Genomic DNA, 13823 nt, shown 5'->3' on the forward strand with positions numbered 1-13823 from the left:
TATACCATGAAAACAGTAACCAGAAGAAAGAAGGCATTCGAATTGGAAAAGACAAATTTTAATATCAGGGAAGGTAGACTTTAAGATTACAAACATTATCAAGGACAAAAAGAGGCATTTCATAATGAAACCCATAAAAAATGAATTTTATAAAGGATCCATATATCAGAAGGATAGAAAATATAAATGTACATGTACGTAAAAACAGAACCTCAAAATACATTAAGCAAAAACTAACAAAACTGTAAGAAAAAAAAGTCAACATTTAAATTTGGAGATTTTAATAGCTCACTCTAGATAATTGATAGAATAACCAAAAGTCTTTAGCAACACAATCAACCAACTTGACCTCACTTACTTATCTAGAGGACTCCAACCAATGCCTGTCACACACATGTTTACTTGAAGCACACAAGGAGCATTTTCTAGAACTCAACACATGGTAGACCAAATTACTGGTAAGTCTCAATGTTTAAAAGGACTGAATCCTGAAAAGTATGTATGCAATACTGATAGAACTTAATTATAAATCAATAACAAAATTAATCTGGAAACTCCCTAGAAATCTGGGAATTAAACAACACACTTATAAATAATATATAGATCAAAGAAGAAATCACAAGAAAATTAGAAATATCTTGAGCTGAATGAAAATAAATACGTGGCATGCCAAAATTTATGGGATGAAGTAAAAGCAATGCTTATAAAGAAATTTATAGCTGTAAATACCTAGGTTAAAAAAGAAAAATCTCAAATGAATAACCTAAGCTTCCTCCTTAATAAACTGGAAAAAATAGAAAACTAAACTGAAATCAAACAGAAGAAAAATAATAATTTGTAGAAAAATCAATAAAATAGAATGAGAGAAACAGTAAAGACAGCCAATGAAACAAAAAATAATTATTTGAAAGTTCAACAAATATGACAAATATTTAGTTAGAGTAACCAAGAAAAAAGGGTGAAGAAAAATAGTACCAAAATTAAATGAAAAGACATGATTCTGTAGATGCTAAGATCACATACTATAAACAGATTAGAAAGAAATATTACTAACAATTTTGTGCTAACATTAAACAATTTAAATTAAATGGACAAATTCGTATAAAGACACAGGTTACCAAACTGACAAGAAGAAATAAAAAACCTGAACTGAACTAAATCAAACAATTAAATTAGTAATTAAAAATCTCCCCACAAACAGTGGCCATGCCCATGTGGTTTCACAGGTAAATTATATCAAGTATTTTAAAAAGAAGAATATTAATTCTTTCACAACATTCTTTCAAAATTTAGAGAAAGATGAGCACTACTCTCATTCTATAAAGCTGGTATTATGGGATATTAAAGCCAAACAAAGAAATCACAATAAAGAAAACTATAGATAAATAAATATTCCATATTTAACAAAAATTAGTAGGCTAAATGTAGCAATATATAAAGAGGATTATATACTAACACCAACAGAGATTTATCACAGAAATGATAACTTAATTTGGCATCTGAAAATCAATTAATGAAATACTACACTATGTACTAAAATAAAAGAAAAAGCCACATGGTCAGCTCAACAGATGAAGAGAAAATATTTGATAAAATTCAGTACCCATTCATGATAAAAGCCCTCAACCAAGAGGATTAGAAAGAAATATCCTCAACCTGACAAAGGTGTCTGTCATATAAAAAACTTCACAGTTAAAATCATATAATAATGATGAAAGGCTGAATACTCTCCTGCTAAGATCAGGAAAGATGCAAGACATCCAAGTCTGATACTTCTATTCAACACTGTACCATAGGTTCTACTCAGTGCAAAAGAGAGAGAGGGAGAAAAGAAAGAAATGGAAGGTAGCTAGGTTTAAAAGGAAGAAATAAAACTGTCTTTATGCTCAGGTGATAGAATTCTGGATGTAGAAGATTTTAAAGGTTCCACAAAGAAATTATTAGAACTAATGGACAATTTTGCAAGGCTGCAGAAAATAGCATAGGTAAACAAAAATGGATTGTATTTCTGTATACTAACAAGCAACAAACCAAACATGAAATTAAGATAACAATTCTATTCACAATAGTATAAAAAAGGATTAAATACTTAGAAATAAATTTCTACACTAAAAACTATAAAACAGTGCAGAGAGAAATTAAAACAGATCTAAATAAATGAAGAGACATTCCATGTTCATGGACTTGAAGACTCATTGTTGTCAAGATGGCAATTCTCCCCAAATTGATCTATAAATTCAATGCAACCCTTATCAAAATCTCAGCAGGCTGATGTACATTGACAATCTGTTCTTACATTATGTGTGGAAATGCAAAGAATGAAGAGGAGCAAAAACAATCTCACAATCAGAGGACTTAAACTACCTGATTCAGACTTACTATGCAGTCACAGTGATCAGCAGTGTGCAGTAAAGTGCAAGGATAGGCATTCATTTAGATCAGTGGGTTGGAATTGAGATTCCAGAATAAACCACATTCTCAGGAAGAAGAGAAGAGTCACAAATCCCATTTCTTATCAACTGAATTTTGACAAAAGGATTAAGACAATTCAATGGAAGGAACTAGTTTTCAACACATGGAATTAGAGCAGTTAAATAAATATCCATGTGATTAAAAATGAATTTAAATCCTTATATCACCCCCAGACAATAATTCAAATTGGATCACAGACCTCAATATAACTAAAAAAGTATATTTTAAAAAAAATAGGGAGAGAAAAATCTCATCACCTTGGAAAGGACAAAAAGTTCATAAATATAACAGCAAACAAATGATCTGTAAAAAGTGATAAACTGTACTTCAATAAAATTGAAACTACTGTTTTTGAAAACACATTAAGAAATGAAAATACAAACCAGGAATGGGAGGAAATATTTGCAAATCATACATCAGATGAAGGGTTTGTATCCAGAACATATAAAGAATTCTTACAACTTAAGATTATAAATGCAATTTAAAAATCACCAAAAGATTTGAATAGACTCTTCACCCAAGAAGATGTATAAAGGGTAATAACCCATGAGAAAATGTTCAACATCAATAGCCATTACAGAATTTCCAATTAAAACCACTAGGAGATACTCCTTTTGGTTTATACATCCCCTAGAATGGCTATAATCAAAATGAACGACAAAAGCAAGTGTTGGTAAGATGTGGAGAAGATGGAGAACTCATAAATGATGGTGGAAATGTAAAATGTTACAACCACTTTAGAAGGTTCCAACCAGTTGGGAAGTTCTTTTAAAATTAAAAATAAACTTACTATATGACCCAGTGATTCCACTTGCAGGAATCCCCACATGAGAAATTAAAACATATGTTCACACAAGGACAGGTAGGTGACTTTCCATGACAAAAGTATGCATATTAGCCAAAATCTGGAAATTATCCAAATGTCTAACAATTATACATATAAACAAAACAAGTTCTATTTTTACAGTAGAATATTAGTAAGCAATAGAAAAGTATGATTCCTGATGCATGCTACATAGCTGAATTTCAAAAACATTATGGATGAAGTCAGATGTAAAAACCACATGGTGTGCAACTCCATTACAGGAAATATCCAGAAAATAAAAAATGTATAGACAAAGAAAGCTGACCAGTGGTTGCCTAGAGCTAGGAGTAGAAGTGAAGATTAACTGCAGATAGGCACAAAGAAACTTTTTGGATTGATAGAAATGATGTAAAACTAGATTGTGGTGGTGGTTACAAAACTCTGTAACTTTACTTTAAAATAATTGAATTTTACAACAAAGAAGATGAATTTTATAGTATGTAAGTTATACCTTAACAAAGCTATCAAAAATAAACAACACCAGGGAGCTGAGCCTGTCACTCGGCTATGTCCTGAAGTCAGACATCTGTGACTGTCCCCCTCTTCTGTCAGTAGAAGGGATGATGCTGTCCCTGTTCAAGATGACTACCATTTTACTTTTTCTAGATCTTGTTTATTCCCAATTCCCTTTTCTTTTGCCAACTCTCCACTCTTCCTCTGACTGCTAAGTTCCTGAAAAGAACAATCTATGATAGGAAAGGCCACACAATCATTTCTCATCCCACAACTGGCTCTGGAGCAGCTTCCTTCTCCACCTTGAGAATAGCACTCATCTCTGACAGCCTACAGATGAGAGCTGAGAGATGGCCTGCAGTTCTTCCTTACGAGTCCCTTGTAAATATTTGTTTTAGGTCAGTTGAAACCACTCTCTCTGGGTTTTTCTGGGACTTCTCTAAATACTCCATCTCCAAACCACTGATTAGATAAACTTCTCTGAGTCTTACCTTCCATCTGTGTGATCCCCTTCCTTGATCTATTCTCTATTGAATTTATCCAATCCTCCTTTGTGAAAATCTTCCACAAAGAATCTTTACCTGCCACATCTTCCAATAACTCCAAAATTGGTTGTCTTCAAGGAATCCTCACTTCTGAGCTTCAGGTCTGTATGCCAATTGCTATCTGAAGGACTCTAATTCTACAGCCCATAAGCACCTCAGATATGGTAAGTCCAAAATTAAATTCCATACTCTTCTTCACAAATCTCTTTTTCCTTCTTCTGTACTCCCTCACCCTTTCTGAATAGTCACTTAAGCAGGAGATTTGGAAGCTACTGAGCAGTGCTTTCTCTCCTTGACCCCTATCATATGATTTCTAGTTTTCTATTCTATATCTTGCTTTCACACCCTCTGCTACTGGATTGATGATCTTTATTATTGTATCATTTCAGCATTTTTGAAATCATCTTAACATAGTCATTTTAGATCCTCTCTTTAAATGAATGAATCTTTCAATTAATCACAGAAAGAAGAAAGGAATAATTTAGAATTCTAACCAAATGTGTTGTAATTTTGGCAAATAGGGCCCCATATGTGCTTCAACAATTATGAAGGCCCAGGTTAGTCCTGGTTAAAGAGTAAACATATTTAGAAATGTCCTATTCCTTCTTTATCAATAAATGTTCTCATCTTTAGACATCTATCTAACCCTCTTTAAAAAAAACTCATTATTTCAGACTGCTAATTTAAAATTTTCAATAATTTGGAGGTGGGCTGAACTTAAGTCCACTTTCTCAGTTATGGAAAAAGTTAAGTAATTACAGTTGGAATGACAAGACAGCTACTTGACAACATTTTGTTAGCCATTAATTTACTTTATGTTCTTAAAATAGTAAAACTGCATTTCTTTTAAAAAGCCTTATAATTTGCCCGAACCATACAATTGAACACTTAATTATATATCATCTTCTATTGTCCTCTAACTCCTTCCCTCTTCCTTCCTTTCTCCTTCCCTCTAGATCCCACCTTCCACAGGTGAGTACAGAGTAACTGCAGTGTACATTCCCTGAGTCCAGTCACTCCTGCAGAGGACAAACTGAATCAAGAGACATCAATTCTGCTCTCAAGAAGCTTCCTTTTCAGGAAGAAAGATGAAGCCAGCACAGAAATGACTAAATTATATAAATGAAAGTGATTATGTTAAAGAATTGTAGATAAAAAATGAAGTGCTGGGAAAATCCCCATGAAGGAAGTGATTGCTTCCAAATGGATGGGGAACAGGGCTCGGGGGTAAAAGAGGACACATGCAGAGCTAGGGGATGGGGAAAGGCAGTGCAGACTTGAGAATGAGCCCAGAGAGACAAAGAAGCAGGAAAGTGCAGAGTATATGCAGTGACCACGTGACTGACTAGAAAGCACATGAGCTCTGGAGTCAGCTGGGTCTGGGTTGGAATAGTAGCTCTACCACTTCCAAGCTGTGTGACCCTGGCCAAGTTGCTTCAACTCTCTGAATCTTAGTTTTCTCAACTTTAAAATATGTTGAGAAATAATATCTCACAGAATTATTATAGTAATTAATTGGGATAGTGCTTATAAAGCTCAGTCAGGTACATTATAAGTAATGAGAATGTAAATCAGAAATGCAGATACACTTTTCTTAATTGAAAAAGAAAGAACATGTTCGATATAAACATTCCTGCTTCAGAACCAACAGGACAGGTGTTTAGCAATCACTCATGCAGCCGGTGGTGAGGAAGTGATGGGGCCTCCCTGCCACCTTCTACTTTGCATGTCTTAGCAGAGATGCCTGTTTCCTTTCATTCCGGAGCTCTGCTAGCCTTTGCATCCCTTTGAAGAGGGCTCAGCTTACTAAACTTTATCTATGTAACTTTAAGAAACTATTAGAAACACTGCAACAAACTACTGTTTCTAGGAGTTCCTCGTCTCAATTTCTATATTTATTTTCCAAATCACAGAATCATTATCGAGTTTTCACTAGAGGTGGTTGCATTCAGTTCTTCATATATTTAACGGATTTTATAAATCATAAAACTGATTGCTGTAAAGGATGCCAATCATATAAGAAATGATTCCATGCTTGCCGAGGCTTGTGATTTAATTTGGATACAGACAATTCATTGACAGACAGTATACACAGCAGGAACACCATATGAGATATGCAAGTATTATGTCACTTCCTAGTACAGAATGAAGACCAAGAGCACTTAGAGATTATATATAGACAATTAACTGACACTAATAGAAGTATAAGTGTCTCACCCAAGAGCTGAGGATACTACCCGAGTCACCTGGCATCAAGTAAATGATATTTACATGAGGAAATCCCTAAGGAGGATAGCATATGGCATGCCTTGAGAAACTTATAAAATATTATAAGAAAAATAAAGGAGGAAAAGGTTTTACAGGGAGATAGAAAGATACCAGCAAAGTCCTAAAACAGGGGGCATATAAGAGACCCTTCAGTGATACCTAGTGGTACCATTCAGTGGCCACTAAGAGTTCATGTGGGAGTCTAGTAGAAGATAAGACAAAAAGAAGTGTAAGTGGGTAACTTACTAGAGAGCCTCAAATGCCAGGATAAGACAGAACAGCCATTGAAGGGGAAACTCATTGAAGTTTTTTCAAGGAGAGAATCGACATGATCAAGGTGTTCTTTTAACACAAAGAACTACGTCACAATACGGAACAGGTGGGAGTCTTCAGACTAGAAACGAAGAAACTAGTTAGGAGGTCATGCTAGCAGTCCCAATATGGGTCAAGTCCTTGGAAAGAGCAGTGGGGGGTTCTGAGGAAAACTGACATTTGTCCCCGGTCAGTCATCCCTCTAATTTGATATCCTCATCCTTAAGCAGGTGGTGTAACCACAGAGAAACAGAATTCTTACCCTCATCCTCCTTTGATATCCAAGTAACCATGGTAAGCTGGAGGTTTGGGGCTTTAACTACATCATACGTTCATTGAATTTTAGATGTTCAGTTTTGTGGTCAATATGTTTTATAGGAAAAAAGTCATTTTTGAAGCATTAACACCCTAATAGATAGTAAGTATAAACCTAAAATGAAGCAAAAAGCTTATTAGGTTTTATGGATGTCATAATGAGAATAAACATTCAGATTTTTTTAAATTGAAGAACTATTTTTATGAACATCTAGCCACTGGCTGAAGAAATCAGCCTGTCATTTTTCTTCCCTTCTGCTGTGCAGAACTGGTGTGGTGTGCATATGGTCAGCTTAGTGGCCTTGCACAGCCACTTCAGTCCATGGGTAGCAGTGAATGCAGAAAAAAGGGTCAACCCTCTGCATGGTGAGTTCCTTAAATATCAGAATATGCCCTCTCCTTCCACCTCTCTGCTCCTCTGAGAACTGATGTCACAATCACATTCCAACAAAATTGAAAAGGCAAAACAAACCAATGACAAATTTCTTTAATCACAAATGTAATAACCCATCATGTCTCTTAAAAAAGAAAGAGGGCAACAGGGAGGCAATTTGGTCCAGGAACTTAATAAAAGCATGCTTTCCTCATTAAAAATCTCATAATGCCATCTTCCAAGTGTGGTGGGCAAAGCATAGCGCAGGAAAGCAGTGAGTCAGATTCTGGGCTCCGAAGACGTCAGTGAGCACCTCCACTCCATTACCCCATTATCAGAGAGCACCAGGGCTGCCGGAAGAGCGAGATGATAATACTGCACTGGGCAAAGCATGGGCACCAGAAAGGGTCTCTCCACGTGCTCTCTGCAACAGGATTTTACCCTCCCTCTCCCTGCTTCCGGACGTTCTCCTCTCTTAGCCCTAGTCTTGGCTTTACATTGACCATGCATTTATGTCTGACAGACACTTCCTTGGGATTTGCTCTTCTAATCCCAAATGTGCTTGTATTTAAAGACAGCCAGGTGCATGGTAAAAAGAGTACATCAGTGAAAGTCAGGGAAAATCAGGACACTTCCCCGGGCAGTGGGAATTAACATGTAGGAAGGACCTAGAACATTTCAGGAGAACACACTGTGTGCTTAAAAATGCTTTAAAATTAATAAAAATAAAAAATAAACAAGCTTCCAATTGTAGCTCTTTCTAACAAAAGGCAGGGGATTTCTGCCAGAGGTAAAACTTCCAGACACATGGGCAGAGGGAGGGTTGGGCAATAAGACAGCAAGACACAGAGCAATTGCAGGTCACCTTCCCCACTGGGCTGATGTAGTGTCTGTCTGCCTTTCTTTCATGATGTGAATTTCCACACTGGTGTCCCGCTGGTCAATTCTCTCCAGTTATGAAACACTTGCTTACCTTCATTTGTTCTTAATTAAAAAGGGAAAAGAAACTCCTACAGCTCTGACAACAGGAAAAAAAAAGAAAGAAAAAAAAAGGAAGGGAAAAGGAAAGAAAGGGAAAAAATGTTCTAATTTATTACAATACAGCAGTCAGAGAACCTGATGTGGCAAGAGAGAAGGGATATAAAAGTGGTTTTAATGTTTCTGAGCAATGTGTTTCTGTTCCACAGACATAATTTTGAGGAGGAAAAGAGGGTGTTTGTAATTCTGGGGAGGAAAGGCAACGGGTTACAGAGAGAGGCTCATTACCCCTTTGTTCTTACATCCCGTTTTCATTCTTCCTACTCCTTGCTTTACTGTGATGATTCATTCTTTCAATAAATTGTTGTAAAAGTTCTATCATGGACTGGACAGTATACTAACACTGTACATGTAGGATCTTAAAAAATAAATATACAGTCAACAATATTGATAGTTGTAATTTCCTGAGTCCTATCTGGGGTCAGCTATAACACTGAGTACTTGACACCCATGAGCTCTTGATCCACACAACAGTTTGGCAAGGAGGAATTACGACATTCAGCATATGGGTGGTAAAACTGAGGCTCAGAAAGAATTAAATAATGGTAGTAAAATTTTAAAATGACCAATCTTGCCCAAGGTGATGCATCCCGTAAGAGGCAAGTGGCAGAGTCGAAACTTAATCTCCCATCCACCTTAGAGGAGAGTGCCCATGTACTTTCCACTATTTCACAACCCTGCAAGATGGAGTCAAGGGCAAATTTGGAAAATCAAATCCTAATGCCCTATTCACTCAGTCTTAGTACATTCAGATGTGCTCTTTTTGCCTCTCTTCACTGAGGGTCTTGACAGAGTGCTGGGAAATTTTTCCCAATTTCCTCACTTCAATACTAAGGCCTAAGGCCTATTCTAAAATCTAAGTTTGATCCACTCAATGCTTTCTTGATCTTTTTGGCCTCTCATATCAAATCTACCCCTCACCAGGTTATTCTCACCATCTATCTAGCACCTAAGTTCTCAACTTGCAGAAATTTATAGCTAAAAATTCATACTTGGTTGTCCCCCTAGCTCTGTCCTCATTATAATGTCAAGCAATGTGCTTTAGCTGACCTAAAATTAAACTTCAGCTCTGCTGCACTCTACACTTGATGTTATGCATTATGATATGATGTGCCCCAAATTCATAAATCCTGAGACACAAACAAACAAGATTTACAAAGCAAATGCAAATCATGGTGGATGATTATTCCTTCACAAAAGGATTCATCATAAATTTCCTTAAATAGGAAGCTTATCTGATGCATTTATGATACGACTTGATTTCCACCACCCTCCCCCACCCCCGCCTGCCCACTCCAGGGATATAGTCTTTGCATAAATAAAGCAAAGCAGACTGTAGTGAAAGGAAGCATTAGGAGTATTTGCCTGCAGAACACACATGTTGGGCCCATTAGCTTAGCCCTCAGCTGTTACCAGGCCCCAAATCATTTCCTGTGTTCATCATGTTTAGCAGGAGTCATGCCCTACTGGTCTCCTACTGGCCCTCCTTGCTCACAACCTGGCATTGGGTGCCACTCCTGGGTGCCACTCGCATCTGTGCTCACAAGCCATTCTGGTATGAATTGCCACTATTCTATTTCACTACACTACTCTGCAGTACACTGAGTCTCAAAAAGAATGAAAGAAATAATGAAGGAGAGGAAGGGAAGGGAAGGGAAGGGAAGGGAAGGGAAGGGAAGGGAAGGGAAGGGAAGGGAAGGGAAGGGAAGGGAAGGAAGGGAAGGGAAGGGAAGGGAAGGGAAGGGAAGGGAAGGGAAGGGAAGGGAAGGGAAGGGAAGGAAGGGAAGGGAAGGGAAGGGAAGGGAAGGGAAGGGAAGGAAGGAAGGGAAGGGAAGGGAAGGGAAGGGAAGGAAAGGGAAGGCAAGGGAAGGAAGGGAAGGGAAGGGAAGGGAAGGGAAGGAAGGGAAGGGAAGGGAAGGGAAGGGAAGGGAAGGGAAGGGAAGGGAAGGGAAGGGAAGGGAAGGGAAGGGAAGGAAAGGGAAGGCAAGGGAAGGGAAGGGAAGGGAAGGGAAGGGAAAGGAAAGGAAAGGAAAAAGGAAAGGAAAAGGAAAGGGGAAGGGAAAGGGAAAGGAAAAGGGAAAAGGAAAGGGAAAAGAAAAGGGAAAGGGAAAGAAAAAAAGGAAAGGAAAAAGGGAAAGGAAAAAAGGAAAGGGGAAAGGAAAGGGGAAAAGGAAGGGAAAGGGAAAAGGAAAAGGAAAGGGAAAGGGAAAAATGAAGGGAAAGGGAAAAGGAAAGGGAAAAGGAAAAGGGAAAGGAAAGGAAAGGAAAGGAAAGGAAAGGAAAGGAAAGGAAAGGAAAGGAAAGGAAAGGAAAGGAAAGGAAAGGAAAGGAAAGGAAAGGAAAGGAAAATAAACAGCCACTGTGAAGAGCCAGGCTTCAGTTCCTTGTCATTGTTTGCATTAGACTCATGCTCTCGAACAGTCAGGATCGGTTAGGTTATGCTGAAATAACAAACAACTGGGAAGTCTTAATGGTTTAAACAACAAATATTTATTTGTCTTTCACATTAGATGCCCATCACAGGTAAGAGAGCAGGAAGAGGCCTGGAAGAGGCCCAGGGGCTCTTTTCATCTGCTCACTCAGAGACCCAGGCTGATGGACCAGTAACAGTTTTTAAAGCAAAGCCATTGCTTGTCATGACAGAGAGAACAAAGAGCTCTGAGGGACCTCACACTGGAAGTAAAATGCTTAACCTACCCACCAAGGGATACATGTCACCGCTACTGGTCTGTCTCTGGCCAGAACTCAACACACACTATCTCTTCAAAAGAGGGGAGGTAGAATTCTACCAAATGAAAGTGCTCAGGATGCAGAGAGTCCAAAACATTCAGTGAGTAGCACCAATAATCTCTGCAGTCCATCAGAAAGCCCAAAGCTATTCTATGACCACAGAGAACATGGGGCTTCAGATCCTGGGGCACTGGGGAACGAATGTGTAAAGGGAATTCTAGATGACTAGGTCTACATGTGTTACGTGGACAAAAGAGATTTCCTAATTGTATCTCTGATTACACCAGCCCCTTAGCCTTGTCCCCTAAAGAAATGATTGCAGAGCTCTGCTGAACTTAAAATAGGTGCTTGGCCACACCCGCCTTCTGAGGTGCCTCCCCCAGGGCTGTCTTTTAATGTGAGAACGAGGTCTTCCGCACCTTTCCCAGGGATCCAGTCTTGCAGAGATACCTTTGTCCTCCGATGTTCTTATAATAGCGATTTTAATTCTTATCAAAGGGAGAATATCTTCCCAAATCTCTCTACACTTCTTGTTGTTAGATATGTTTTCTTTTTTTTTCCAAGGGGAGGTGGGTAGACTGAAAGTTTCTGCTTCCAGAATTCTCCTCTTCCCTCTAGCTTCTTTGCAAAGAAGAGAAGAAACACAAACAAATGAAATGTTATCTATTAAATCAATGGCCATTCCTCTCCTCAAGCTTTCTCACCACTTTGGATTGAGAGATGCAGGTACTGGATCCCTCAGGGCAAAGTCATTATTTTTAAGCCGTGAGAAGATTGCAAGGTAGATTTTTGTCAACTCCTACAGATTCTTTAATGCTAACACCAAGCACTCTTATTAAAGGAGTTGTCAACATCTATTAGCCAAATGAGGCTTCCAAAAGATAAGAATACCTCATCAGAAGACAATAAGGTAAGGGGGCTGTGTTTTTATAAACGCTTTTTGCCTCACCTGCATTAATGAGGGCACAGGTTAACACCAGTAACTGAGATACACAGATGTAGTTAAAAATCCTTTCGTTTGTATTTCTTACAAAAATTTGTGTTTCTAAATTTAATGTTGTTTTTAAATTTCTAAGAAAAAGAAGCATTTTCTTTAGACAAACAAGAAGGATTTGAGTCAGAAAGATAGCCTATAAATGTAGGTGAGCTAGTTAGTATATACGCTAAGACATCTACTATAGGTTGATGCAAGTGGAACAGATGATAGGAAAAAGGAAGTCTGAGCACCACTTTCCCCCTTTAAAAAAAAAGAAAAGAAACACCAAGTAATATAAAAACAACAAAATGAGCATGCTGCATTGTAGAAGATGAAAATGGAAAAGGGGAAGGAAACTTCTTTGAATTCCCACTGTGTGTCAGGAGTATTACATATGAGTAACTCATTTAATACACACAAAAACAAATGAGATATCACTGATGTCCAGCACAAATAACATCCCTTTTTTATTACAAAAATTTTTATTACAAAATCGTAAGTATGTAATTCTGTAACATAACAATATCACATTCAAGTGCACCATAAGACATTTTAGGTGAAATGTTCAAATTAAAACTATAAATTATTACACACATATTATTACCCTACCAACCACACTCAAGCAGGCTTTACTTCTGCCAGACCCTGTATTTCTTCCACCCAACACTCATTCAGGCACTGTTCATTCATTCTAAAACAAATACCTATGCGCCTACCCTCTGCCAAAAAATTGTTTACTATCTGGTGAGATGAACTAGAACACAATGACCACAGGATGAGGGAACTGAGGTTCAGAGAGAAGGTTTTGTAGATATTAATTGGACAAGAGAAGATTCAAACTCAGGTCTTTCTGATACCATCTAAACCCAGATTACCCAAATCTGGCAGATTATCAGTTAGTTGATGGAATTCCACCCCTACTCGAGCAGAAGTTCCAGGTTCAGAGCTAAAGAATGTGTATTTTTAAACTCCCTTGGGGAACCTAATCTAAGGACCAGCCACACCAGTGCTACCATTTCCCCAACTTGTAGCACCCCACACCCCGCCAGCTGTCCCCAATCACATTTCACATCAGGTACAAAAGAAAACTGCTTCTCTCCAGTCTCCAGCTGACTTTCTGGGCAAAAAGGTTCAGAATAAACAATTTCCATGGATGCATATACACATGTTACCCCTTCTAAATGTGACTATAAAAAAAAAAGTGTCTCCATTTCAGACCTTAAATTCCTCTCCATGATGCTCAGAGGGCAGCCAATAAAGTCATTACTTAAAAGTCCCAAGGAGAGAGCAGTCTTTATTTTATCGTCCACAGCTACTTGAAAAATGAATCAATCTCCAAGGCAGCTTGAGTTTCACAAGTTCTGAGTGACTGTGATACTGCCACACTGCCCCTGTTCCATCTGATACCATGCATTTGCGTGTGCATATGTGTGTGAAAACTCTTTTCAGCCAAAATATAATACCTTTTAGCATGTT

General features: G+C 37.9%; 1 protein-coding gene across 5 annotated transcripts in view; it reads right to left on the reverse strand.

Annotated features, from left to right (window-relative positions):
- NTM (neurotrimin) overlaps positions 1-13823 on the reverse strand; it is a 939739-nt gene that overhangs the window by 299573 nt on the left and 626343 nt on the right. The window lies entirely within an intron of this gene.

The sequence above is a fragment of the Phyllostomus hastatus genome, unplaced genomic scaffold, assembly GCF_019186645.2.
Source record: "Phyllostomus hastatus isolate PE091 unplaced genomic scaffold, TTU_PhHast_1.1 phas_scaffold_193, whole genome shotgun sequence".
In the NCBI taxonomy this organism is placed as follows: Eukaryota; Metazoa; Chordata; class Mammalia; order Chiroptera; family Phyllostomidae; genus Phyllostomus; species Phyllostomus hastatus.